General features: G+C 48.9%; 1 long non-coding RNA gene across 1 annotated transcript; it reads right to left on the reverse strand.

Annotated features, from left to right (window-relative positions):
• Positions 1-11,319: 11,319 nt before the first annotated feature.
• On the reverse strand, positions 11,320-25,489 carry LOC311608351. The gene is made up of 2 exons (XR_014782915.1): positions 25,370-25,489; positions 11,320-12,303 (listed from the first exon to the last, which is right to left on the reverse strand). It is a non-coding gene; the product is annotated as an uncharacterized lncRNA (long non-coding RNA).
• Between the last annotated feature and the right edge of the window lie 2,216 nt (positions 25,490-27,705).

A 27,705-nucleotide genomic window follows, 5' to 3' on the forward strand; every position in this document is an offset into this window, starting at 1 on the left:
AAGCACGCACATGCGCACGTACACACACACACCCCCGAACTCAGGACCTCCCTCCCTTCCTTCGACCACTACAGTAAGGTGCCCTTTTCTTAGCTCCTCTCCTGAAGCCACTGATCCCCCTGCAACTGCTGTGCTCCGCTCTCAGCTTACCCCTGCTAAAAGGGTCTCTACATTAAATAAATGTTCTTGTAACTTTAAAGTGCCCAAATAACAGGTAGTAATTTATTGAGGGTTTACTGTCTGCATCAGGCGCGACACTAAGGCTGTTCCAAGTGTCTCATTGTCGCACTAGCTCTGTGAAGCAAATCGTATTCACCCTATTTTAACAAATATAAACAGGCAAGGGTAATTTAATTAGTTCAAGGTCATACACATGCATGTAGAAACAAAATTTGTGTCGGAATGTCTGAAGAGCAGGTTTGTTGCCTGCGCTTCTGGACCTCACCGCACCGTCTTTACAGGCCAAGTTGTCATCTTTGTAAAGCACAAATGGAACCTATCTTTGTCACCTTCTCCGGGGACCGAGTTTCCTGGCACCAATCTCCACAAAAGATGATGCCTTTGAATACAAACTGTGACACCTGGGTTTTTAACATTTTCCTTTCTTAGATTTGTTCATAACTCCCACCCTTGGATCCAAAGCACCAGCTTAGCATCAACCACCCACCTGTTTGTTTTGCTTGCTTTTGCTTCTGTTTTTTTTGTTTTTCTTATCCACAGGCTACAAAGAACAGAGGGAAGGATGAATTTCCAGACGTTCGGTGATGAATCCCAGCTCTATCTCGAGTCCCGCTGTCCTTCCTGTGGCCCAGTTTAGGAATAAGAAGATGGGAGGCCCACATGCCTCAGCCAGGCCAAACACCAAGCAATGCCCTGAACTCCCCAGCGTGGAGCTTCTCTGGAAGCAACACAGGCTTCCCCTGATGCCCACCGAGGAGGGAAGTCCCGGCTCTCTAACTGGACCAGTGGGGTGAGGAAATTAGCCTGGCTGCACAATGCCTCAGGGCAGACAGCACCCCACAACCCTCCCAAGTTGTTGGCCACCCACAGACACATCCTCTTTCTTAAATGGAAAAAGAAATTCCTTTATTTTTTTCTTCTTCTTCTTCTTCTTTGGTTATTCGAGATAGGGTTTCTCTGTGTAGCCTTGGCTGTCCAGGACTCACTCTATAGAGCAAGCTGGCCTTGAACTCACAAAGAGCTGCCTGCCTCTGCCTCCTGAATGCTGGGATTAAAGGCTAATTTTTTTTTCTTAAAATTACAAGAGATATACTGATACAAATTTGGCATCTTCCAACTAAAATTGCAAACTGAAATGTCTCAAAATAATTTTAAACTGCATGTATACTATGTATAGTAAGTGTGTAGAGTCATAAGCCATTTCTACAGATTTAATGTATTGATCTTAAAAATGCATATTAGGATCTTGAAAAAAACCTAATATGATAGATATGTAAGATTTTATTAGCCAGAGATTTGGGTTAATTCAGGTAAATTCTTTTGAGGAGTAATAGGAAAAGAGAATAAAAAACAGAAGTTGAAATCAGCACGCTCTGGGTCAGCTGAATCGCCTTCGCCGTCTCGTTTCTGTTACTATATAATGAGAGATTGGACCTCGAGCTTTCCATCATAATTCTCAAAGATAGCTGAGCTTTATTTTTATTAACATTTTGAGTATCCACTGTGAGCCAGGAAGCACTGTGAGTGCTTTACATGTATTAATAATCCTCATCTCAGACCCTAAAGAGAGATGTTATCGCATGTGCCGTTTACACAGTAAGAAAATGAGGCTTACTACCTCTTACATCACTTGTCCCAAATCAGACAGAATTCTGGACTCACACACACAACCGCAACACTGCCCGGCCTGTCGGGCCCACTAGCCAATTTGGCAGCTATTGGTTGACCAACTGTGGGTACTCCATGTGCCTCTGTCTCCCCACCAGGAAGCCTTCTTCCCTCTCCCCTCAAACATGGCTGTCGGTCTGTTTTCAGTTTTCTTAACCCTATGGCCCTCTCAACTTGTCATTCTTTTCTTCTTTTCAGGCACATTTCTCCAACAATATCCAAGCCTACTCTGCCCCTTCGTCTGACCCCCCCCCCCGCCCCCGCCAAGTTATCACTACGGGGTCTCTTTGTCTCCTTTCCAGGAGCCGTTTCCCAGGCCTCTGCTGCCACTTTGACACTCTCTTCTGGGTCTTTTGCCCCCTCTCTGTCCCTGAATGTGGCTGTTCTCCAACACAGGCAGCCAGTGTCCTGGTAGCTGGGATTAAAGGCATGAGGGGGCCATAACCTGAGTTCTCGCAATTCAAGTGCATTGGGATTTGTCTGGGAAGAACTCTGAGCTGATCTTCCCTGCCAGCATCCCAGGCCACCCCAGCAGTGCAGGTGGGCAGTGGGAAATGTGTAAAACGAGTGGTGCCCTATCTGTAGATAAAATAATCTGATAAGGAAACAAGGTAAATTATTTATCCCAAACCGTACATCCCTAGGCTGGTCCAACTCAAAGGAAAACAAAAAGACAACTTTGCTTACCAGCTTGTTCTTTGCCTTCTGCAGAGTCTGAAGGGTGCAGGATCCTCTTGTATTCTAAATGGTGAGTTCTGAATGTTACTGGGAAGAGGCACGCCATTCTGCTTGTGAACCCTGCTGTGTGTAAATGTGCCCCCCACCCCCCCCACCCCCGCCCCTGGCTGTGAAGAGCTGTGGGCTGAGGTGATGGCAGATCAGTTAAGAATGTGTGCCGCTCTTCCAAAAGACCCAAATGTGATTCCCAGCACCTATGTCACAACACCCTGTAACTGCAGTGTGAGGGGTTCAAGTTTTCAGTTAGTAGACAAATAGTCATGTGCTAGGGAAAACTAAAGCATGTTCTGATCTGTTGACCATGGCTCTCCACCACATGGCATCTTGTCCCTCATGAAAAGGGGCTTCCATGAATGGAACATTGTATGCACTTTCCTGAGACTTGCCTCACTGGGCACTAGGATTGCCCCACGGCCCTCTGTTCCCAAAACCTATACCTGTAAGGCCAGGTGTGCCTCCCTGGTGTGTCTGCCTAGTGTGCCTTGCTGGTGTGCTGCCTGGTGTGCCTGCCTGGTGTACTGCCTGGTGTGCCTCCCTGGTGTGTCTGCCTAGTGTGCCTTGCTGGTGTGCTGCCTGGTGTGCCTGCCTGGTGTGCTGCCTGGTATGCCTGCCTAGTGTGCCTTGCTGGTGTGCTGCCTGGTGTACCTGCCTGGTGTGCTGCCTGGTGTGCCTGCCTGGTGTGCTGCCTGGTGTGTCTGCCTAGTGTGCCTCCCTGGTGTGCTGCCTGGTGTGCCTCCCTGGTGTGCTGCCTGGTGTGCCTCCCTGGTGTGCTGCCTGGTGTGCCTGCCTGGTGTGCCTGCCTGGTGTGCCTGCCTGGTATGCCTGCCTGGTGTGCCTTCCTGGTGTGCCTTGCTGGTGTGCTGCCTGGTGTGCCTCCCTGGTGTGCTGCCTGGTATGCCTGCCTGGTGTGCCTCTCAGGTGTTTGTGCCTGGTAGCTCTATGCATTTGTGTTTGTCACTCGGTGGACAATTTAGGCCACATCACTTCATACCTATTTTGTTTTAACTGTTTTATGTGTGACCCTTCCAGTCATTCCTAAACTGTACCACGCACCTCCATACGCCCTTCCCTGCCCTTTCGGCCATGCCCACCTACCTCAGATTCTCTTCTCAGTGGATGTGGACTGAGCACTACCTGCCTAGATCAACTCACATGTGCTACAGTGGCCCTAATGGCAGAATGAAATGCTGTATGGAACATGTTTTTAGGGCAGGTATTTGTAGAGCTCTTTAAACATTTTTTTTCTACTTTTCATCTGCCAATTTCCAAATTACTTTCAAATTTTTAGCCAAGTACATTTTGAGGGAGAAGGGCTTCAAATTGGGACTCTGCTATAACAAAAGAAGAAAAAGCTAAGGTCTTCACAGCATAATTTCCCTAACCTCATCTTCTAATAGTAAAAAAAAAAAGAAAAAAGAAAAGAAAAGGTGGGGCTGGAGAGATGCTGCAGGATATTTTATCACACTGTGAACCCCGAGACTGTGTACTGGAAAAACCTGTGGCTCAGCCCTAAGCACACACTTTTAAACCAAGAACTTTCTTTTTGTTGTAAACAGGTAGTTGTGGTGTGGCCTGGCCCTAGCACACATCTTTAATCCAAGAGCTTTCTGTAAACAGGACTAAATAAAGTCAACCATAGGTCAAGAGGCTGAACAAGCAACCAGTGGACAGGAAGTAAACTGTTGAGAGGAAGTCGGGAGGATGGATAGAGAGATGCACAGGAAATAGAGGGCCATTCAGTCTGAAGGGCATTTAAGGCAGCGTGGAGAAGGAGAAAGGACTTTTCCTTCCGGGAGGTCAGTAGAGTAGAAAGGTCAGCTGGCTGCTTCCTCTGCCTCTCTGAGCTAGCAGGTTTTCACCCCAGGATCTGGCTCCTGAGTCTTCGGTAAAAATCGAGGGATTGTGATTTTTATTAAAAAAAAAAACAACAACAACAACAGAACAACAGCTAAGAGCACAGACTGCTCTTACAGACGACCAAGTTCAAGTTCAGTTCCCAGTGTGTATGTGTGTTAGGCTATGGCTCACCCCAGGGGAATCCAACACCTCTGGCCTTATGACTGAGTGAGTGTGTGTGTGTGTGTGTGTGTGTGTGTTTTAAAATTTTTTTTCCTTAGGAAAGATATGGGATGTTCTTTGAGAGATGTTCTTACCACATTATTTTCTAGTGAAGAGATACTTAATACAATTTTTAACTATAATTTTAAAAGGCAAAATACTTCCACTTCTCCACTCGCTAAGTTAGTTTTTCTTTTCTAACAGTGTTGTAAAGTGTCCCCCAACAGCTTTTCGCAGGCCACAAGGGCCCTTGATGTTCAGTGTCAACAATGGTGGAGGGATAAAGCAGCCCTCAGTTCAGCAGAGTAAAATCCAGAAGGATGCTCTGCAAGTGTTTTTCAGACTTGGCGAAAAGAAGAAAGGCCAGCAGCTGAAGGACAACGGAAAGGAGACACGCGCCATCTGCCCAGGGGTTCCAGTGGGCGGGGCTTCCTGCACCCGGCTGAGGAAGACCCTCCCTCCAAGTGAGCTACTGATCTGTAAGACGGGAGAGGAGGGACGGGGCACCCGCCCGGCACAAGGAGCTGCAAGATTGCGTGTGGGCTGGCGAAGAGACAGAAGACAGGGCAGGATTGAGAGGTGACGCATGTGCATGCCGGATGCAGAGCACCGCAGAGTGGGTGCTCCTGGACTGTTGGGGCACCCTACTCTGTAGCACGCAGGACGCTCGCTCAGTCTGAACCAGTTTTGTTGGACTCAGGCCACACCTATCTTGGGGGCATCCTCGGCTCATAATTTAATAAGTCTTATTTCACAATTCAATTCCTGATTCTCCCTCGTGAATCTTTATAGCAAGAATACAGTCTTCTGATGTGCTATGGTGGGGTATTTTATTACACCAGTCTGAACGGTCAAGGAGGACAGTCACACAGCAGGCCACTCCATGTCTGCTCTTTGAATGATCCTTTTAGAATCAACTTTTAGAATGTTGCTAGCTGGTGTCATGACCACCAGCGAACACTTCCTGGTACTCGCCTGTGTGTGAGGGCATCCCACCTGTGCTTGCAGATCTGTCTGGAAGTGGATCTAGCGTGGACGGGGAACATTATGTTCAGGCTGGGTGGAACAGAGGAGGTTAGCCATAGGAACCAATCTTCCGGCCATCAAATTATGCCCAACAGTTATTCAGCACACCTTGGCTCACGGTGAAGATTGTCTGAGTAAGTAAGTAGTTCTGTCCTGATTTGAACTTTTTTTGACAACAGATTTGTTAAAAAGACAAATGGAAAAGTGAGGGATTAGAAAGATGGCTCAGGGATTGATAACACTTTCAGTGGTTGATAATCGTCCTGGGATCTGAGTCAGCTCACACATGCGCGCACGCGCGCGCGCGCACACACACACACACACACACACACACTTCAAAATAACAAAAATAAATCTTGTTTTTAATGTGTGTAGGGGGCAAAGGGGATGCCAACAGAAAACATGAGAGGTAAATAATTAAATAATCTTTTGCAGTAGAGAAGATAGCTCATAGCAAATTAAACCCCTCAAAAGCAGATATGAGGGAGAGTTTCTTGGTTTTAAGTTTAGAATGTATTAAATTAATCTGTGCTGTTTCAATACATAATATATGTGCATTTTTATGTAGTTTGTATTTTTTTTTAAAAAATTAATCCAGTGACAACAATCGCAGTGGCTATCTATACTACCAGGAAAAACAAATCTCTCAGGTACAATTAAAATTACAAGAGAATTGGGAGCTTTCCGATGGTTCCTCTCAGTATAATTCGTCTGGAACTGAGAACCTAAGAGTATATGCAGAATATGTCTAGGAAATCCAGTTCCTAACTGAATAAAGCAGAGAAAACTTTGTACTGACCACATGTTCCTCTAATATTGCAGATGGAACAAGTCATTTCAGCAATAAGCTAAATATCACATATGATATTATTAGATTACTAAGTTCTTAGATGGTTCCTACACAACAGTTGCCAGCTGTTTCCAGACCCTCAAATCCTTTGGGTTTTGTTTTTTTTTTTTTTTCTCCTTTGCTCCAAAATATCCAGAATCTAAGTGAGATGGTGTCTTGGACCAGGGATGACACTTTCAATCAAATGTTAGCCTAGCTGATATTAAGGGGTAACCAGACAGGAGAATCTGCCCCTGACATTAATGATTCTGTGATTAAGAAGTGGCAAGTGGTGTGTCCCCACCCTCCACCCCCATATAACTACTGCATTACCAGCAACTGAGCAAGGCCATCTGGCCAAAGGCTTTGAGAGAAGAGCTACCGAGCCAGACCCGGAGCTCATGGCCTCTTGGACGCAGGCAGAGCTCCGGGGAAAGGCCACCTGCAGCCGAGACACTCCTAAGACTGAGATCCTCCAGTCCCCACTCACCTGGGTACCATGAGACTCAGCCTCCAAGATGCGGTCAAGGCACCTTCTAAAGATGCTGGTCTGATTTCTTCTCTCCTCAGCCTGTATCTGGCAGTGGCCCTCCACGGCCCTCAGGATGAAGTCCAGATTCCTCCACAGGACTTATATAGCCCTTCCTTCTGTGGGGGCCCCATTCCTTTGGCCACTCCTTGCCACACCATTTCACCACCTCAGTCACCCCATCCCGTCGTCGTCAGCACTCCTAGAGCTCTGCATGCTTGGTCCCTGCTGACCTTTGCCCTCTGTCTGGAGTGCACAGCTTTTCCTTCATCTGGCCTATTCCTATTTTTCCCTTTAAAAAAAAATTATGAACTACGTCTTACAAGCAGAAATTGCACAACACACATGTAATTTAAAGGAGCTAACCACCCTTTCCACACCTCTGTAAAAATACCACCTCTCCCCTGACCCTTTTCTCCATAGCCTTATCTTTTGTATACACGTTGCTAGGCAACCCTGTGTTCCCACTTGTTTTGAATGCTGTGTATCTTGCTCTCCTCCTCAACATTGGACTGATGTGTTTCATCCACGGAACCCAACTTGTTTTCCCTCCTGCGAGAGCACTGTACAACCAAACCACCGTGCGCACACTCTACCATCGATGGGGATGGGTTGGTTATGGGGAAGACAATTGTTACTGACAACCCTGGTGGCAACATTCTTGCACTTGTGCACTCATATCTAGATGTGCGTGTGTGACTGTTTGCTAAGACCTGGACCGAGGAATGGAATGTACCTTCACGGTATGCAAAACTTCAGCTTTCCCAGCTAATTGCAAAAAAAAAAAAAAAAAAGAAAGAAAGAAAGAAAAAAAAATGTTTTCCAAAGCAGCAGGAAGTTTCTGTCTGCAGTGTGTATGGTTTTGTTAACTTCCACTCTGCTTTCTGACCACTGCCCCCTAATCAAACCACTCACCAAGAGGCTGGGTCAGTGAGCTGGATAGTTTTATGTCAACCTGACATAAACTAAAGTCACTTGAGAGGAGGGAGCCTTAATTAAAGAGATGCCTTCGTAAGATCAGGCGAGCCTGCAGGGCATTTTCTCAGTGATCAGTGGTAGAGGGCCCAGCCCATGGCCGGTGGTGCCGTCCCTGCGCTGGTGGTCCAGGCTGAGCAAGCCATGTGTGAGCAAGCCAGCAAGCAGCACCCCTCCGTGGCCTCTGCATCAGCTCCTGCCCCCAGGTTCCTGCCCAGCATGAGTTTCTGCCCTCGCTGCTTTTGGTAATGAACTGTGAGTGAAATAACTTCTTTCCTCCCCAACTTGCTTTTGGTCATGGTGTTTCATCACAGCAATAGTAACCCCGATTAAGACAGTCACGTTCACCTTGGCTGTAGTCTGTCACACCTGTGCTTCCTCCACCATCACACTAGCATCCCTTCTTGGATACCCAGGACGGATGAGAACAGATGTTGGCCACGTCCCTCACTGCTGTCCCTCCCATTCCAGTGTTCCACTTAGGCTAAAGCTACATATTCCTCAGGCTACTGTAGTGGATGTAAATATGTTTTTGTTTTGATATCAAGTGTGGGATGTGAAACAGACGTTCGAGGGTGTGTGATGTTTTTCGCTGTAAACAGAGTTTGTGAGAGAACAGATGATGTTTGTCCACTAGAAGAGGAACCACCTCTTGCCGGGGCATGGTCTTTGCCAACTGATAAACATCCTAGTACGGCCTATGAGAGAATAGATATAAGTAAGGGCTTTTTGATCTTGGCATCACATCCTATTGTTTGGCTCTTCATCGCTCCCCTTCAAGAGGTTCCGACAGAGAACCGTTCCAGGTAACACTTCTAAGTTCCAGCTGCCACACTGGGTTCCAGCAGCAGCTGTGGCTGCAGCCACCTTTGCTGAATTGCTGGTTTGCTGTTTAACATGTCTCCTGGAATCCCACTGACTGTGCCAGTGGCATCGCTCCAAGGAACTGAGTCTAAAAAGGTCTACTTCTCCTGTTCCCATTAACCTCTTTTCTTTCCTGTCTAGGGTAGCTAGGTTGGAAGAGAGGGGTAAGCATTAAAGAAGCCCAAATAAAGTAGTGTTGAAAAGTTCAGTTCATGTCAGTGACTACAGTGTTTGGATGGGAATCGTCCCATAAACACTGGTCCGTACTGGTGGAGCTGTCTGGGAAGACCATGAAAACTTCAGGAGGTACAGCCTTGCAGAAGGCAGCATGTCACTGGAGGCAAGCTGTGAGTGCTTAAAGCCTTGCCCCACTCCCAGTTAACTCTGTCTGCTTCCTGTTTGTGATGAGGGGGTGATCGCCCAGCCCAGCTCCTGCTCTGACAAGCAGCTGGCGGCCATACATCTCCCACCATCACCGTGGGCCGTGTTTATCACGGCAACCAAAACATCGCTGATACAGTGACTGAGCATAGTGGAGTGTGAGGCAAGATTGGTGTCTGACATTCGTGGGACTGCCCTAGCGAGGGCTGTGACAGCCGAGCATGGTTGTTACATCTAGGGAACACAGACTCAACCACAGGAAAAGAACTTCATCTCTTAAGTGTGGGGGGCAAATGTTGTGAATGGGTACAGTGCCCAAGAGGAAGACGACCCTGCCAGCCATCAATGGCATGTAATCACTTGAGGTGTTCAGCTTTATCAGCCTTAAGCGAGTGTGAATTAACACTAAAGTTCAGTATCAGACTGAAATACTCCTCACCCGGAATGACAATGGCCAGTTCGCTTGGCACTTTCTTAAAATGTCATTATCTAGGTATCATGTGACTCAGCCTTTCTATTCTTACCGCCACGTGGTGACGAAAGTTAACCATGTAGAACCACTCTCAAGAGTGAGAACCGGAAATAACTCAGCAGCTGTCGAGAGGCAAATAGCTAGGCGGGTCGTTGCACATGTGTGTGATGAAACTGTTCAGCAGTAGAAAGGAATGAATTGTCGATGTGGTTAGCAACATGAATGCCCCTCAGTGAGGCAGAGTTGGGAAAAAAAATAGATTTTTAAAAAGTACATATTGCGTCCATTTGCAAAAAAAAAAATTTAATGAAAAATGACAGTGACATAAACACCGATTGTTGGAGCAGGACTAAGGCAGAGATTACAAGGGGTACGGGGAAACAGGAGGCCTCGTGGATAGATGTTTTTATCTTGCTTAAAGCAGTGGTTTGGTGAATGCATACTCACATCAACTATTATCAAATGGCCTTGCTTGTTTTCACAGTGCTGGAACTGAACCCACACCCTGTGCATGTCCTCGGCAAGTGCTGAACCTCTAGGCTTCAGTCTCATCCCTTTATTGTGCTTATTTTGAAACAGGGTCTAGTTAAGTTGCCTTGAATTCTCTATGTAGCCCAGGTAAACCTCAAACTTGCAACTCTCCTGCCTCAACCTTCCAAGGAGCTGAGATTACAGGCATGCACCACCATGCCTGGCTAATTATGTACTGATTATCATGAGTCAATTATACCTCAAAAACTACAAAAGCGTTCTATTCTCTGAGGAATGAATGTCATTTTAGATCATGGCTTGATGACTCTATCTGCACACTCCCCCCCCTCCCCCGTCTCCTTTCTCTGATTTCTTGGAAAAGGATAAAGGTCACATCCACCTCTGGAATTCAAATTAACTAAGCTAAAATTAATAGTAAATATTGGATGTTTTTATTAATCTCTATGAACAAAGCAAAGACACAACAAGAAGCTCATGACCCCAAGACGTTATGATCTAGCAAGAGAAGAAGCCACAAATGCATCTGAAGTTAAACACCCTAGCAAGATTTATGCATCGGTTCTAAAGAAACACAAAACATAAAAGACAGCAGAACCCAACTTACTGCCTATGAAAAATAGGTGCAAAAAAGTTACAAGGTGGGGGAGCTAGAAAGATGTCTCAGCAATTAAGAGCACTTGCTGCTCTTCCAGAGGACACAAGTTCAGTTCCCAGCACCCACACTGGGTGGCTCACAAGCATACAGAACTCCAGCTCCAGGGGAGCCAGCAGATTATTTATCACCATCTCTGTTGTCCCATGACTTCGAGAGGAATTGGAAACTACAACTTCAGTTGGAGAAGGCTATCTGCCGTAGAACACGTGACGGGGCCTTGAATCATTTCCTACCAGTCACTGCAACTGTAACAAGCTGCCGCACAGTCCACCGTTATTGACTGTACCTTTCTTATATGCAGTCAGTCTTGGGCATTCTTAGGTATTATCAGAGTAATACTGCTAAGAGATCTACGCTTCAGTTAAATGTGATTTTCCAGACATGTGAGGGACCCTGACTCAGACCAGTTCTATACTGGGATTTTTCTTTCAAGTAAAAACATGGCACACAAGTTTGCTTCAAACAATGAGTTTAATGTATTTCCGTGCATGGTAGATAGATTTATCTGGGCTACAGATAGTAGGAACTGGCTGTAGGTAGCTCAGAAGGGAATGATGAATTAATAACTGTGACAGATGTCTCGAGACTCAAGGCAATGTGCAGCTGACCCGCTCTTTGGAACTGACTGGAAAGAGATGTTTTTTTTCTTCCTGTCAGCTTAGTTTTGTTTTTGTTTTGTTTTTAAAGACAGGCTTTCTTTGTGTAACCTCGACTGTCCTGAACTCACTTTGTAGACCAGGCTGGCCTTGAACTCATAACGATCCGCCTGCCTCTGCCTCCCCGAGTGCTGGTACTAAAGGTGTGCGCCACCACGCTGGGCTTCATCAGCTTACTTCTGAGAACCCAATTTCTGTGCCTTCTATTCTGCACAACAAAAGAGAGCCATCCTCAGCCTCATGGTCTACACCCCATACAATCCTCCTAACTGCTGAGACCCGGGCTGAGGCACCCTTCACTTTGTTCACCGACAGCCTAGCCTCCAGGTTAGAAGCCGATGGCACCAGCTCAGACTTGCCTATCGCGCTGACCGTTGTTCTGTAATGATTATTTTAAAGTCACACAAAACCAGAGGCTTGAGAGTAACAGACAATAGAATCTAGAAGCAGGGGCGTGGCACTCTTGGTCTCCGATGCGCATCCTATCTCTGCACTGCTCCTGTAGTGTCCGGCATCTCCCAAGTCTCTCACTCCATCTCATCCACATCCTGTGTCCATCCTAAAGTACCGCTCATCCATGGCCTGGGTATCCTTAGGATGAGCGTGCTGGATCCCAGGCAGCACCATCTCTGAGCAGGTAGAAGAGTTTCCTTAGGCATCTCTGGCTTTATCTGAGCACACGGGCGGAGGAATGGAGTGGTGGAGTGTGAGTGTTTGGCTCCTGGGGAAAGACCGTCCCTGACGAGCCTTGGACACGTCTCTTGCAGTTGAGCTTGGAGACTGGAAGCAAGGCAAGATGGAGCCAATGATTCTGTGATTTTGACCAAGTAGCTGAACTTCTTGTCCTTCTGTGTTTCTTCATGTGTAACACGCCCAGGGCACAGGCTTGGAACAAATCACGTGCCTGCCTGTTATATGCATCTAGTGACACTTGGTATTGGCTTCACAAAGGGACCCTGTGGAGGCCAGTGGTTAAAAAGAATTGGTTCAGATCATCACCCCATTTGACTCGTGTGTGTGGAGGGGAGCAGGGGAAGGTGCCTGCCTGGGTGTACATGTGTGTGCTGCCCTACCCATGTACATATGTATCTGTGCATGTTGGGCGGGGGGGGGGGGGTCATAGGACAACTTTGGGTGTCATTCCTCAGGGCTCTGTCCACTTCTTTTGGACACAGGATCCCTCAGTGGGCTGGGGTTGGTGAATAGGCTGGGCTGGCTGTCCAGCAAGCCAGAGACCCACCTGTGTTCCTTTCCCCTCAATGCTGAGATTACAAGTGTGTGCCACCACACCCAGCTGTTTTAACCTCGGTTCTAGGGACTCAGGGCCTCACGTTCGCAAAGCAAGTACTTTAGGGGACTGAGCTCTCTCTCCAGCCCACCTCCCACAGATGTCGCCTCCTCGCTGCCTGTTCTCTAGAAAAAGCTGAGTTATCTCCAAAGACTCAGCAGCGCTCTAGGGCCTGGGGTGAGGACGAGATTCAAGGGGCTCTAGGACCAAGCTTCCAATCCTCCTTGTGCTGGCCAGGGCTGGCCCTTAAGAGAAACTCTGATAGCCAGGCGTGGTGGCGCACGCCTTTAATCCCAGCACTTGGGAGGCAGAGGCAGGCAGATCCCTGTGAGTTGAAGGCCAGCCTGGTCTACATAGTTGCCAGGGACCAAAAGGCCTGAGGCCGACCTCCACCCATTCAGTATTTGCAGCCAACATCCTGCTGGGCCACTCATTAGGTATGCAAGGCATCCGGCTTAGTCCTGAGAAGACAGCGATCTGATCCTAAGATATTCACAGAGACATCCTGCTTTGTCTCACCTGAAAGACCCCTCCCCTTGCTAATGTTCCCGGGGCTCAACCCAGAAGATTTTGTACTTTTCCACTACTCCCTTGCGTACCCCGCCCGCCCTAAAGCAGGTTTTAAAAAGCCTGCCCTTACCTTTAAAAAACGAGCTCTTGACAAGCAATTGTTCGCTTGAGCTTCTGTCTCTCTCCCGCCCATGTCTTTATGTACAGGTTGCGACCCCCCTCGATCCCCCAATAACTGACCAGCTGGACTGGTTGGTGGACTAATTATCGTTACATGGATTAATTTCATCTGGCGACCACGAAGGGACTCGAGGTGCGGGTTTCTCCCCGAACGGATTAAGGGACCGGTCCACAGGAGTTTTCATGACCAGCCGAGCTCGCCCGGCCGGCTTCGTCATTAGGTGAGTCATCCGTTCGCATATCTCAAGAATGGGCCATTCGCTGTCCAAGGAAGCAAAGTTCATAAAAGGCTTAAAGGACGTACTCAGAGAGAGAGGTATTAGGGTAAAAAAGAAACATTTGATTGAGTTTTTTGTTTTTATTGACCAGACCTGTCCCTGGTTCATGATTGATGGACCTACTATTCATTCTGAAAAGTGGCAGAAGGTGGGGCGTGAGCTTAATGCACTTATTAAAAAAGATGGTAATACAGCGGTGTCGAACAGTATTTTTTCTTATTGGGGCCTTATACGGGACATAATTGAGTCCGGCGAAAACGAAAGCGGAGAGAGGCAGCTCCTCTCCGTGGCTGAACTCTGCCTGCGCGAATCTCTCCCTCCTTCTTGTGTTCCTTCCTGTTCCTCTTTGCAGGGTTCCTCTCTTCCTACATCCTCGGAGCCCTTAAAAAATCTTTCCCCTGCGCCTGCGTCCAAGCCTTCCCCTTCCCCCCGCCGTCTGTATCCGTCGCTTCCTCCCACCCATGAGGACCCCATTTCCGCTATGGAACGCGGGTGTTCACCACTTTGTGCCCCTGTTTTTCCCCCAAAAAGGGCACCCTCTGTCCGATCCGGTCCGCCAGCCTCTCCTGTTCCCCCTTCACGCGCCTCCCGCCATTCCGCCATTTTCCTTTCTCAGGCCCCAGATGAGCCCTTGGATCCGGATGCTGCTGCCACCCTTGAGGAGGAGGCTGCTCGATATCATTCCGATGATGGCCTCCTCCGCGCGGCGCCAACCTTTCCCTCCTCTACCTTGCTCACTCTTCCCCCTCCCCTTACTAAGCCCTACCCTGCCTCCCGGCTCCCGCCACCTTGTTCCCTCCCAAACTGCTTTTGCCAGACGGAGGCTCATCTCCAACACCAGATCTCCCATGCGACGAAGATTCTTCAGCTTCAACAACGGCTTTCGCTTTTAACAACGCGCATTTCCTCCACAGCTCCGTTTATTTTCCCTGTCACCCGTTCCCAGAGCCAGCCCGCCCTGAGCGGGGCGAAAACTGAGGCCATTGATTCAGGCGCTGCTTTGGGAGACCCACCTGCCCCTACACCCTCCCAGTCGTCCGCGGCCCTTGTAGATTCTGATAGTGAGCATGATTCCTCAGGTTCGGAGGGAGAACAGAAAGGTGGTGGAACGGCTCCTGACCCTACCCCCACTGCTTATCATAAACTCAAATTTAAAAAGCTAGAAAAACTTAACACGGCTGTCCGTAGTTACGGACCTAATGCGCCGTTCACACTCTCCCTCCTTGATGATTTGGCAGATGGAGGTCATCTAACGCCCAACGAGTGGATCACCACTGCACAGACTGTCCTCACTCGAGGACAGTTCCTTTCTTGGAGGGCGGACTGGGCTGATCGTTGCCGTGACCTTATCCGAAAAAACGTACAGCAGGGACATCGCGAGACCCGTGAATGGTCTCTTGACAAACTCCTTGGCCAGGGCAAATATGTCACTGACGAAAAACAGCGTGCACTCCCCTTTTCCTTACTTTCCCATTCTAGTTCTGCCGCCCTCGCTGCTTGGAGAACTATTGCTTCGACGGGCTCCGCCCTGTCCCCTATTACCAAGATTCTTCAGGGACCTCAGGAGCCCTTCAGCGACTTCGCTGCGCGCCTCCTGGAGGCTTCAGAAAGATCCCTTGGTCCTGGCCAGACAGACAGTAAATTTCTTACACAATTGGCCTTTGAAAATGCCAACTCAGCCTGTAAGGCAGTTCTTAGACACAAATATAAGGGCAGGGATCTTGATGAGATGATTCAGCTTTGCCGAGAGGTTGATCCCCTAACTGATAAGTTTACCAAGGCCATTATGGCCGTCGGAGCCCTCCCTAGCGGGGCCTCCTGTTACCGGTGCGGCCAACCGGGACATTTTGCCCGCGCCTGCCCAAATGAGCGTAACCGCCCACCCTCACAGGCTGGACAGCCGCCGGTCGTTCCGCCACCCACTGGATCCCGGGGACCTGTGGCCCGGCCCCCCCCTACTACGCTCTGCCCTCGTTGCCGTAGAGGTCGTCATTGGGCGAACACCTGCCGTTCCACTGTTGATGCCATGGGTAACCCTCTCCCCCCGCGTTCGGGAAACTCCTCTGGGGGCCAGTCCCGGGCCCCTCACCCTATCCAATTCCAGCCTGCGTCGGGACCGGTGTCACAGGCTCCCCCCAATCTACAGACCCGCTTCCATCCACAGACCTCCTACCCCACCTCCCAAACCCAACCTCCTCCCATTCCAGCGGCGGCCCCTTGCCCTCCCCCACAGGATTGGACTTCCGTGCCACCACCTCTACAATACTGACGCCCGAGGATGGAACCTTGTCCTTGCCTGTCGCCCTCTTTGGAAACCCTCCCCCTCTTCCCCTCCTGGTCCTCGGCCGTGCCTCTTCTGCCCTTATCGGGCTACTCATCTATCCCCTCGTTTTAAAACACCCGCTCCCTTCTCCTACGCTCCTCCTTGCCGCCGCTACCCAGGGCCCTCTCTCCATCTCTCCTGGTCAGATTCTGGCCTGGGCCCTTCCGTTAACCCTGGCTGACTCTGTTGTCTCTCCTCCCGCCACCCCGACTCCCTCCCTGCCCCCCTCCGCTTTTTGGGTCCAACGCTTAACTTCTGATAGACCCCATCTTACACTAAGGCTTGATGGCCGCCCCTTTGAAGGCATCATTGATTCCGGGGCAGATTCGACGGTCCTGTCCCAATCTTCTTGGCCCTCGTCTTGGCCCTGTCAGCCCTCCCTTACTCACCTTCAGGGCATCGGAATATCTACCAATACCCTTCAAAGTTCTAAGGTCCTTCGCTGGACTGACCCTGATGGCCAGACAGGGACGGTGCAACCGTTCATTGTCCCAGGGTTACCCGTTAATCTGTGGGGCCGGGACATACTCTCTCAGATGGGGGTCTTTATCTATAGCCCCTCCTCTCCTGTCACGCATCAGCTTTTGGATCAAGGCTATTTGCCAGGCCAGGGCCTCGGCAAGCTGGGACAGGGGCGTCTCGAGCCCATTGTCCCTATGCCTAGGATTAGTCGCCAAGGGCTGGGATATGAACAAAATTTTTTATAAGGGCCACTTCTCCCCCTGCACTCCAGGCCGATAAAATTACTTGGAGAACTGATTCTCCTGTCTGGATCGATCAGTGGCCCCTTCCTTCCCGTAAACTGGCCGCAGCCTCAAGGCTGGTGCAGGAGCAACTTGATGCAGGCCATGTTGAGCCCTCTACTTCCCCCTGGAACACCCCCATTTTTGTCATCCAAAAAAAGAATGGTGCCTGGCGACTCCTCCAGGACCTCAGAGAAATTAACAAGACCATGATGCCCATGGGAGCTCTGCAGCCTGGTCTCCCCTCTCCTGTAGCTATCCCTAAAGGATTTCATAAACTTGTTCTCGACCTTAAAGATTGCTTCTTTTGCATTCCCCTACACCCTGACGATTCCAAACGTTTTGCCTTTAGCCTCCCTGTTGTTAATCATGTTGGGCCCTCACCCAGATTTCAATGGCGGGTACTTCCTCAGGGCATGGCCAACAGTCCCACTCTTTGTCAAAAATATGTAGCCCAGGCCATCGACCCGCTACGCCTTAGGTACCCACATTTATATATTATTCATTATATGGATGACATCTTACTTGCTGGCCCTAACACGGCTGAGCTCTCTCTCGTCACCCAGGAACTTGTTAAGAGTTTGGGTCATCTGGGACTTAAAATTGCCCCAGACAAAATACAACTACACCCCCCTTTTCTTTTTCTGGGCTATGAACTTGGGACCTCTTCAGTCAGGACCCAAAAGGTCCAGCTCCGCCGAGACACCCTTAAAACACTTCATGACTTCCAGCAGCTTTTGGGGGACATAAACTGGCTGCGCCCCTACCTTAAGCTCACTACTGGAGAGCTTAAACCCCTTTTTGATATTTTAAAAGGCAACTCTGACCCTTCTTCACCACGCAGTCTCACTGCTGAAGCTTCAGTGGCCCTACAAAAGGTCGAAGACGCCATCTTCCACCAGTCCATCTCCTATTATGACCCTACCCAGCCTTTCGCGCTCATAATTTTTCCTTCCCTCTTTGCCCCCACAGGACTGCTCTGGCAACGGACCCCTCTCTTTTGGCTTCATCTCCCCTCCTCCTCCACTAAGGTCCTTCCTACCTATCCTACTCTGGTTGCGTCTCTCATTCGACAGGGGCGGGAAGCGGCCACCAGGCTTTTCGGAAGGGACCCTCACTCTATTATCACGCCTTACTCGGCCACACAAATAAGGTGGCTTTTTCAAAATTCAGATGATTGGGCGGTCTCCTGTATTTCTTTTTGCGGCCTATTAGATAATCATTATCCCCCAGATAAACTAATTCAATTCCTGCAGCGACAACCTGTCATCTTCCCGAGAGTCACCCGCTCCAGACCCCTCCCCCAAGCTTCCCTGGTTTTTACTGATGGCTCCTCTACCGGGGTTGCTGCCCTTTCTGTGGACGGAGCTATCCTGCAAAAACAAACCCCCCATACCTCTACTCAGCTTGTTGAGCTGGAAGCTGTTGCACACGCCTTTACATTGCTTCCCCATACTCCCTTTAATCTATATACTGATAGTGCCTATGTAGCATCCTCTGTTCCACTCCTCGAGACGGTTCCTCGTATTAAGCCTGCTACTAATGCCTCTCCTCTCTTCTCCCGTATCCAACAGCTTATTCTTTTGCGCTCTCAGCCTTTTTTCGTTGGTCATATTCGCGCTCACTCTACCCTGCCAGGGCCTCTGACTACACTTAATGCCCAGGTGGACTCAGCCACGCGCCCCCTGCTTTCAGGGCTGGCCGTTCCATCCGCCAGTGACCCCGTTGCTATGGCCAGGGAGGCTCACGCCCTCCACCACCTTAATTCCCAAAGCCTCCGCCACATGTTCTCCATCACTCGGGAACAAGCCCGGGCTATTGTTAAAGAATGCCAGGCATGTGTCACCTTTCTTCCCGAGCCACATACGGGAGTCAACCCTCGTGGCCTCATGCCTGGACAGGTCTGGCAAATGGATGTTACTCATTTCTCCTCTTTTAAGAAACTTAGGTATATTCATGTGTCTATAGATACTTTTAGTGGATTTATTTGCGCCTCTCCGCACGCTGGAGAGGCTACTAGAGATGTTATTGATCATGTTTTATATTGCCTTACTGTTGCCCCCAAACCCTATACCTTAAAGACTGATAACGGCCCTGGGTATACAAGCTCTGCCTTCAAGTCCTTCTGTGCCCAACTACAGATTAAACATGTTACGGGGATACCTTACAATCCCCAAGGACAAGGAATTGTCGAGAGGGCCCACCAGACACTTAAAACAATGCTTAATAAATTACAGTTTTCCAAAGGAATCCTATATCCCTCTACAGCAGGGCCTCGCCTGCTTCTCAATCATGCATTGTTCGTCCTAAATTTTCTACAAAAGGATGATCTTGGCCATTCGGCGGCCGATCGCCTTTGGCACTCTTCCACCTCCTCCACCTATGCCAAGGCTCTGTGGAAGGATCCACTGACCCACCGATGGCATGGACCCGACCCAGTCCTTATTTGGGGCAAAGGTCATGCCTGCATTTATGATCAGAAAGAACAAAATGCGCGCTGGTTACCTGAGCGCCTAGTCAAACCTTTTAACCCCCCTCTCCCAGGGAACTCCCCTGAGGAAAAGATGTAATTGTGCTCTTTTTTAGGATAAAAAAGATACCGCCGATGCATCACGTTGCTACTCACCACGTCGCTCCTTTGCCTCTGCCTCCCTGAAGTGATTCTCGCCGCATTTCTGTGCCAACCTCAGCCTTATACAATCTATAATTTTATCTGGGTCATTATTAACCAAGCGGGAGATATTGTTAGTTCCTCCTCCTCTCAGGGCATTAATCCCCAGTGGCTCGATTTACAGGTTGACCTCTGTGCCCTGGCCCTGGGAGGCCCCTCTTCTTGGGGCGTGGAAGACATTTTTTTTCTCTCGCTCGGTTGGTGGTCCCAGTCCCGGCTGCTAATGACCTGGAGCGCATCATGCTCCACAAAACCTTACACCAAGATGGGATTGCTTGGGCCGGAGGGCTCTATGTTTTCCCGGGACCCTCTCATCGCTGTGGTGGGGCCCAAGATTTTTACTGTGCCTCTTGGGGGTGTGAGACCACTGGCGACACGTACTGGAAGCCATCCTCTTCTTGGGACCCTTAAAGACCTTTGCAATGTAGCTCGTTCAGTCACCAATGGCTGGTGCAACCCCCTGACCATTCGCTTCACTGAGCCCGGTAAACGTGCCATTTGGACGGGTCGTGGATTTGAATGGGGCCTCCGTGTTTATAAATCAGAGTACGATTTTGGACTTACGTTTTGGTTACACCTCCTGAAAAAGGTACCCAGTAAGGGCGCTGCAGTGGCTGGGCCTAATCATATTTTCCATCATCCTGTTCCCGTTCCTGCTCCTGACCCGCCCCCCCCCCCCCCCCCCGCCTAAACCCGCCACCCCCATGCCTCCCTCCCCTCCCACCCCCTCCCTTCCGACCTACCCTCCCCCTGGGCCCCCCCCCCCATTTCGGCTGATGTCATTCCCCAGTTGACAAATGCCTCCATATGGGCCTTAAAAAAAAAAAAAAAAAAAAAAAAAAAATGAATGACTCCTCCTTGTCATTTCCTGAATGTTGTATGTGTTTCTCCCCCTCCCCGCCCTTTTACGAGGGTATTGCTCTTCTTTCCACCTTGCTCTTTACTAATGTTACCCCACCCTCACCGGCTTAGCTCCCGACAATCGCATTACCCTCCAGCCTGTTTCCGGCATAGGTACTTGCCTCCTGGGTCCCCATATGCTCCCTCCCCCAACCTCTTCCCCTCAGCGACGTTCGCGCCCAGACTGTCATTCCCGACCTCTCCCTCCCCTACATTCTCGCGCCAAATAACACCCATTTTGCTTGTTCCTCTGGTTTAACCTCGATCGTCTATGCCCCTACCTTCCTTTCCTCCAAAGACTGGTGTGTCCTTGTTATTCTTCTTCCCCGTTTTACTATTCATGACCCCGACTCATTTTTAAATTTTCTGAAAGGGGGAATTTCCCCAACCCTAACCTTGCCTCCCCCTGGCTTACTACTCTTCTCCCCACCCTGCTCGGGCCCCTCGTTGGTGTTCTCCTTCTATTATCCTTTGGCCCATGGACTTTAAACCGTCTTACAGGGTTTGTTAAAAGTCAGGTTGAAGCTGCCACCAAGAATATCCAGGTTCACTACCGCAGCCTGGAGACTGAGGACTCAAATGAGACTTCTATTTCCATCCAGGAGATTTCACCTACGCCTCAGTCGGTTAACTACGGGCGGCCTTTGCAGTTCCTATGGGCGGCCTTTGCAGTTCCCGAGGATGCAGAATGCTGGATGGTGAGCCTGGTTGTGCCCTCGGTGCCTTTGGTAAACCTGTGCAAGCCCTCCCCTATATCTTTTGGCCTGAGCCCACCTTGACCTGACCCGCGATAGTGCCTGGTAAGTCAGAGACAGAGCGATCGAATAAGTCTCGGTTATCAGACGTCGGTCGGTCCTTGGTGGGAGGACAGACCATAGGCGTGGTAAGATTGAGCATCGATCCTCTAGCAGGCTCAGGCCATCGCGAGGCCCCCTCTCCTTGGGAATTTGGCCGGTCCAGAATAACTGTTGTCCTGAAACATTGGACATTAGTGATTCTTAAATATACCGCCATCCTGTAACAATGACTGGTGACCTCCTAAAGGTCATTCGCTGGGCTGTAAGGTCTCCCTCAGGCCAAAGTAAACAAAAGGGGTGAAACTGCCAGGGACCAAAAGGCCTGAGGCCGACCTCCACCCATTCAGTATTTGCAGCCAACATCCTGCTGGGCCACTCATTAGGTATGCAAGGCATCCGGCTTAGTCCTGAGAAGACAGCGATCTGATCCTAAGATATTCACAGAGACATCCTGCTTTGTCTCACCTGAAAGACCCCTCCCCTTGCTAATGTTCCCGGGGCTCAACCCAGAAGATTTTGTACTTTTCCACTACTCCCTTGCGTACCCCGCCCGCCCTAAAGCAGGTTTTAAAAAGCCTGCCCTTACCTTTAAAAAACGAGCTCTTGACAAGCAATTGTTCGCTTGAGCTTCTGTCTCTCTCCCGCCCATGTCTTTATGTACAGGTTGCGACCCCCCTCGATCCCCCAATAACTGACCAGCTGGACTGGTTGGTGGACTAATTATCGTTACATGGATTAATTTCACATAGTCAGTCCAGGATAGCCAAGGCCACACAGAGAAACCCTGTCTAAAAGAGAGAGAGAGAGAGAGAGAGAGAGAGAGAGAGAGAGAGAGAGAGAGAGAGAGAAACTCTGATAAAATGACTTCTGACCCTTTCCTAAGAGAAAGAGTAGACAGGACCACTAAGGACCTGAGGATGGTCCACGACTGTAGTCAGATGCTCTCACTTACTGTCTTGTCCTGGCCCCTGTGAAGGGCTGGTTGGGAATCTTTTCTTTTTCTCACATGAGAAAATAAAAGAGAGAGAGAGAGATGAGGCCTGGAGGTTGGAAGTATTTCAGTGTTTTGTTTTTAAACCACCCAGTGGGCTAAAAATGCAGGAACCTCACACCCACATGTCTGACTCCGAGGTCCTGAGTCCGTGAAGACTGTGGCGACATTACTCCCGAGGCAAAGGTGTTTCTTCACTCATGCATGCAAAGGATCATTCCAGAAACAGTAACATGCCCAAGTGCCTCTGAGCAAGGAGACAGGGACCAGGGGCCCTGCCTGTGAGGGGCCCTGGATTCTAACTGCACAGACAAGGAAATAGACCACGTTGTAGGAACCTGCTTCCACCTCATGAACCAGGACTGTATACGTGTTTTATTTAGTCTCCTAAACTGGATGATCTGGCCTTTGCCCCCCCCCCCCCCCAAGCATTGCTTCCTTGTGTGTGGCCTGCAGGCCCCGGCATGACCACAAGAATCAGATGTCACACCCTCACAAGCTCCACTCCCAGTTGTCTGAGCCTCACTGAGTAAAAAGATATAAAGTCCTGATTTAATTGTTCCCTCGGATTTTAAGAGCCAATATATCCCAAGCTGGGGCCTGGCTGCCCCACCCCAGGGAGGGGGCCTGGTTCATGGAGTGGCCCTGTCCTCGGCCTCCCCAGATAGACTGATAAGCCCCAGGAGTGAAAGGGGAAGAGGAGATGGACTAAGGGCAGGCCAAGGCCAGCCTTGAACTTGGCAATCCCAGAACAAGCCCAGTTAGTTAGTTGACCTAGGTTTTGACACTTTAAAGAATTATTATTTCATTGTATACATTCTTCTGTTGTAAGCTAACAGACTACATTACAGAAAATTAACGAGATGAAAAAAAATTAAGTAGTATGCCACAATCTGTGCTTGACCAGTATTGAAATTCTAGACCTTTCTTCAAGACTTAACTATAGATACTTGTTTATATCATTATAATCGTACTGCACATATTTTTTCAAATTCCATGTTTTTTGTTATCTAATTATAAGACTGTCTATATTTCTTTTTATTTAAAGATTTACTTTTTTACTTTGTGTATATGGTGTGTGTGTGTGTGTGTGTGTGTGTGTGTGTGTGTGTGAAGACACGTGCCTTGGAGACCAGAAGAAGGTGTCAGATTCCCTGGAGCTGGAATTATGGGTAATCGAGCGATGTCCTACTGGGGAGCTGGGAACTGAACTCCAAACGCCTAGAAGAGTAGCCAGTGTCCTTTCCTTCTAACAACGCTCTCCAGCCGAGATATTTATGCTCTTAATTAACCTTCATAGCTAGTCTTTCTAACCACTGTGAAAAATTACTACTTAATTTTCCCCTTAAACTAGGATGTTTAAGGTCATACTTTTTTCTCTTCCCTTTTATAACTAACAAATATCTTCCAGACTGTGGTGACACCCTTTTCCCCTCGTGGGTGTAGAGCCGGCCTGAGAAATAGACGCACAGCAAGGATCCTCACTTCCTTGGTATCTAGAAAACAGCAATAAAATTTCTCTGGGGCTAGGTAAAAGGTCAAAAGCTATAGGACGAGGGAACAGAATGCCTGGAAATGCCTGCATTGTACGGAGCCCTGTGCCAAGAGAGTGAGTCATGAGTCTACAAGTGGACCTGCCCTTGTGCGGAGAGGGGACTGCGGAGTGGCGCCACCCCGGACAGCTGCCTGCTTCGGTGCCTTACAGAAAGTTCCAGCAGGGTGGAGAACTACCGGCAAGGGCAGGTGAAGGCCGGGACCCCACAGTCATAATATGCAAAGGAGCTGGGAGGTGGCATGGAAAGTTACTCAAAGGTACAACTGCTCCATCTCTGTCCTGGAGGCCACTTCACCCTGCAGCGCACCGGGCACCGTGCAAGGAGGAAGTTCTGTGCCCACTTCCTGCTGGCATCTGATACGCCCATGGTCCTCTCACCTTGTTCTATTCTGGCTTTTATCTTTTCAATGGTCTACCCCATCAGCCACTCTTTCGCCCCACAAGGCAAAATGAAGATCCTTTTGCATCTGAAAGGGGCTCCCTGAAAACATAACTGTAGCCAGGCAGCTTTGGGTACCACTGCTGATCCCTTCCGCTTGTCCCCTGTGCTGGAGTCGCCTCCCCTGTGTGCTTTCTGTGTCTGGGTTTCATCACTACCCAGACCCAGAGCCCCTCTTCCCACAGCACGCTGTGCTTGCCCATTAGCTAGCCCTACCGGCACGAATCAGACACAGCACAGACCGAGGGGCCCAGGTGCTCCTCTCCGCTGGCTTGCTGACCTGGGGTTTCCCTCTCCTGCTCTGTGGCTCCCTCCAGAAGCGCACTGTGATCAGATCAGTTTGATGTTTAAACACTCCCCCCCCCCCCCCCCGCCCCCAGAGCAGGAGTTCTCAACCTTCCTAACGCCCTGCCCTTTTAATGCAGTTCTTCCTGTTGTGGTGACCCACAACCATAAACTTATTTTTAATTGCTATTTTTATTGCTTTTTTGCTTCGGTTATGAATCATACGTAAATGTCTATATTTTCCGATGGTCATAGGTGACCCTGTGAAAGGATCTTTCGAGCCCTGCCCTTCCCCCCCCCCCCCCCCCCCCGCAAAGGGGTTGTGACCCACAGGTTGAGAACTGCTGCCCTAGAAGAGGTGCTAGGGGGAGGTCACATTCCAAATCTGCGCTCGTGAAGCAGGTGTTTACAGTGGAGATGGAGCAGACACGGAGGAATTGCCCAACGACACGCGAGGTCATATCGGAAGGACTCTTCCATGGCTACCCAGCCAGCCTCTCTCGGCGGCCCACTCAGTCACACTCACGTGTGGCACTTTGTTGTATTTGGCCAGTTGCTTCCTCCATCCTGTGTTTACTTCTGTGTTCTTTCTACAGGCCTATTTGTTCTTCCCAGCTTCCCAGCCCTGTCAGCAACTCCTAACACCCTTCCTCGGGGCCCCCTTTGATCCCTGCCCACCCCCCCCAGCCCTCACCCTCCCCCCTGGCATAGGCACCTGTATTTACTACACAGTGTAGTGACACTCTTTGCAAGTCTGTGTTGCCTTCCGGACCCCCCACCTCCACCCCTATACTTTACACGGAAGGCTTTAGGGGAGCTTTCTTTCTCTGACTATTTGTTTTAGATTAGTGTCATGACTTCCACCAATATTTCTACAAACACTTACAGAATGGTGCTCTGCTGAAATGTTCTGGGTCTAGTTTTCTTGAAGAGAAAGTTTTAAATAAAATGTCTGAGTTCTCTTGAGTCCATTTTTGTTGCTCCCTCTTCAACTTTTGGGTTCTCGAGGCTTAAAGACAAAATAGGCATTTCTAAATCTGCCAGTGTGCTTGGATAGAGATAAATATATACAAACACTCAAGTTAAAAAAAGAATCAAGGCTCAGATATTGATTAATGCTATAGGAGGTGTAAACTCAATATTACTAAAATGTCATAAATGGGAATATGGGCTGGAGAGATGGCTCAGCTGTTAAAGGCTAACCAAAAATGAGAATGTAAGGAAATTTTTTATTAATTTATTTTATTTTTAATTAAAATGTAATTACAGCATTTTCCCATTCCCTTTATTCCATTCACCTCTCCTGTGCACTTCTTCTCAAGTTCATGACATATGCATATACATATGTAGATATGGATGCATATATATATAGCACCTGTTGGGTGCATTTAGTGTTGTTTGTATGCATATGTTTTTAGTGCTGACCACTGGTAGATAACCAGTCAAGGGGCTAGTTAACCACCTGTAGCTCACCCAGGGTGGGGCCCCATGGGATTCCCCCATGCACATTGCCATGCGTCCCTCATCAAAGAGCCCCAACTGATACAGCTACAGCATAAGCCTCAGCCTCAGGGAGCATCATGGGAGGGGGAGATGAAACTCCACCGTGAGGTTGTGTCCTTTAGAATAACAGAGAAGCTACACCCAGAAATCTCAACACCATGGCTGCCGAAACAAGTCCCCAACAATGGCCGCACCAGTTGGCCTGAAAAAGGCTTTTTAAATAAAGTAAGGAAAGGGCGTGCTGAGAGCCGGTCTAAGGCTCCCCTGAAAATGCTCACGTGTGAGAAACGTGAGTCAGGACAGCATCACCTTTAACCCCAGCCAGTTCTGTCCCATTGTAAAAATAAGGGTGGAAATTTAGTGTGTTTACACGACAAAAGAGAAACTATGAGGTCAAAATCCACCTGAGAGCAAGCACAATGAAATGAAGCTATGCAGAGAGCTTGCTTCTCACTAGCACTTCCAGCGGCATTTCATCACAAGTGACAACTCCTACTTGACAGGACACGGTGTGGAGTAAGTTACAAGACACGCCAGGAGTCCTATCTCCTCCACAGTGCACACTCTAGCACAAGAGCAGAGCCAGGGTGGATGGAAACACTTAAAGCCCTCCAGAAACTGCTACTGCCAGGCCTAGTGGCGCACGCCTTTTATCCCAGTACTTGGGAGGCAGAGGCAGGCAAATCTCTGTGAGTTCGAGGTCAGCCTGGTCTACAAAGGAAGTCCAGGACAGCCAAGGCTACACAGAGAAACCCTGCCTTGAAAAACCAAAAATAAAGAAACAAAATAAAAAGAAAGAAAGAAAGAAAGAAAGAAAGAAAGAAAGAAAAGAAAGCTGCTAAAAACATGGAGGAACTTTTAACTATTCTGGCTTTCATCCTCCTCAATCTAGGGGAAGATTTTACACCCAAAAGCAAGTTATGAACATGATGACAGCATCTTGTATTTTTAAAAAAATACATACATTAAAATAACTTCTCAACAGGAGCCCTGAAAAGCCAAATGAGACTCAGAACTCAGTATATAAGTAGCTAAAAGAGTTAGAGCTCTCCAAAATTTGAAAACCAAAGAAATGGACAAATGGACATCTCCTTCTGCCCGCAGCCCAGATAGGGTTTCTCTGTGCAGCCTTGGCTGTCGTAGATTCACTTTGAGGCTGGCCTCAAATTCACTGGGATTAAAAGTGTGTGCCACCATGCCTGGCTAGAAATGGACATTTAAAAACTAAAATATGAGACATGAGGAGAGATCTGTAAGTCAGTCAGTTGACTGAGTTACAACAGACCATAGTCCACTAGAAGGAACAGCATACTCCATAAGTAATGCATTTTTCCGTGCCCTGAAGAAACACTTGCCCATAAGCACTGAAGGACCTGCCCGGGAGGGAGCAGCAGTTCCAGCGATGGCCCACAGGACATACTAGGTCCTCAGGCTGAAGAGAATCCTTCTCACCTGTGAACCAGAATACAGACTGAGGGAGGACAGACAGAAGCTTCTAGAACTCTGTTACTAGCCAACAGTGACTTGGGTGTGGTCATAGAAGAGAACAGGTGTGGATGGGCAAAGAGTGAAATCACATATATCCTACATTGTTCCAAAGAAGCTGGCTCAAGAGTAATCCAGGGACAATGACAAGGAAGGGAAACCTCTGCGTGTACTAGGTAGGACAACTAACATGGGCTGAACGTCACTGTCAGACGAGCTTATCAAAGGACAAAT

This window comes from Acomys minous (genome assembly GCF_964271855.1).
Source record: "Acomys minous genome assembly, chromosome: 11".
Taxonomy (NCBI): Eukaryota; Metazoa; Chordata; class Mammalia; order Rodentia; family Muridae; genus Acomys; species Acomys minous.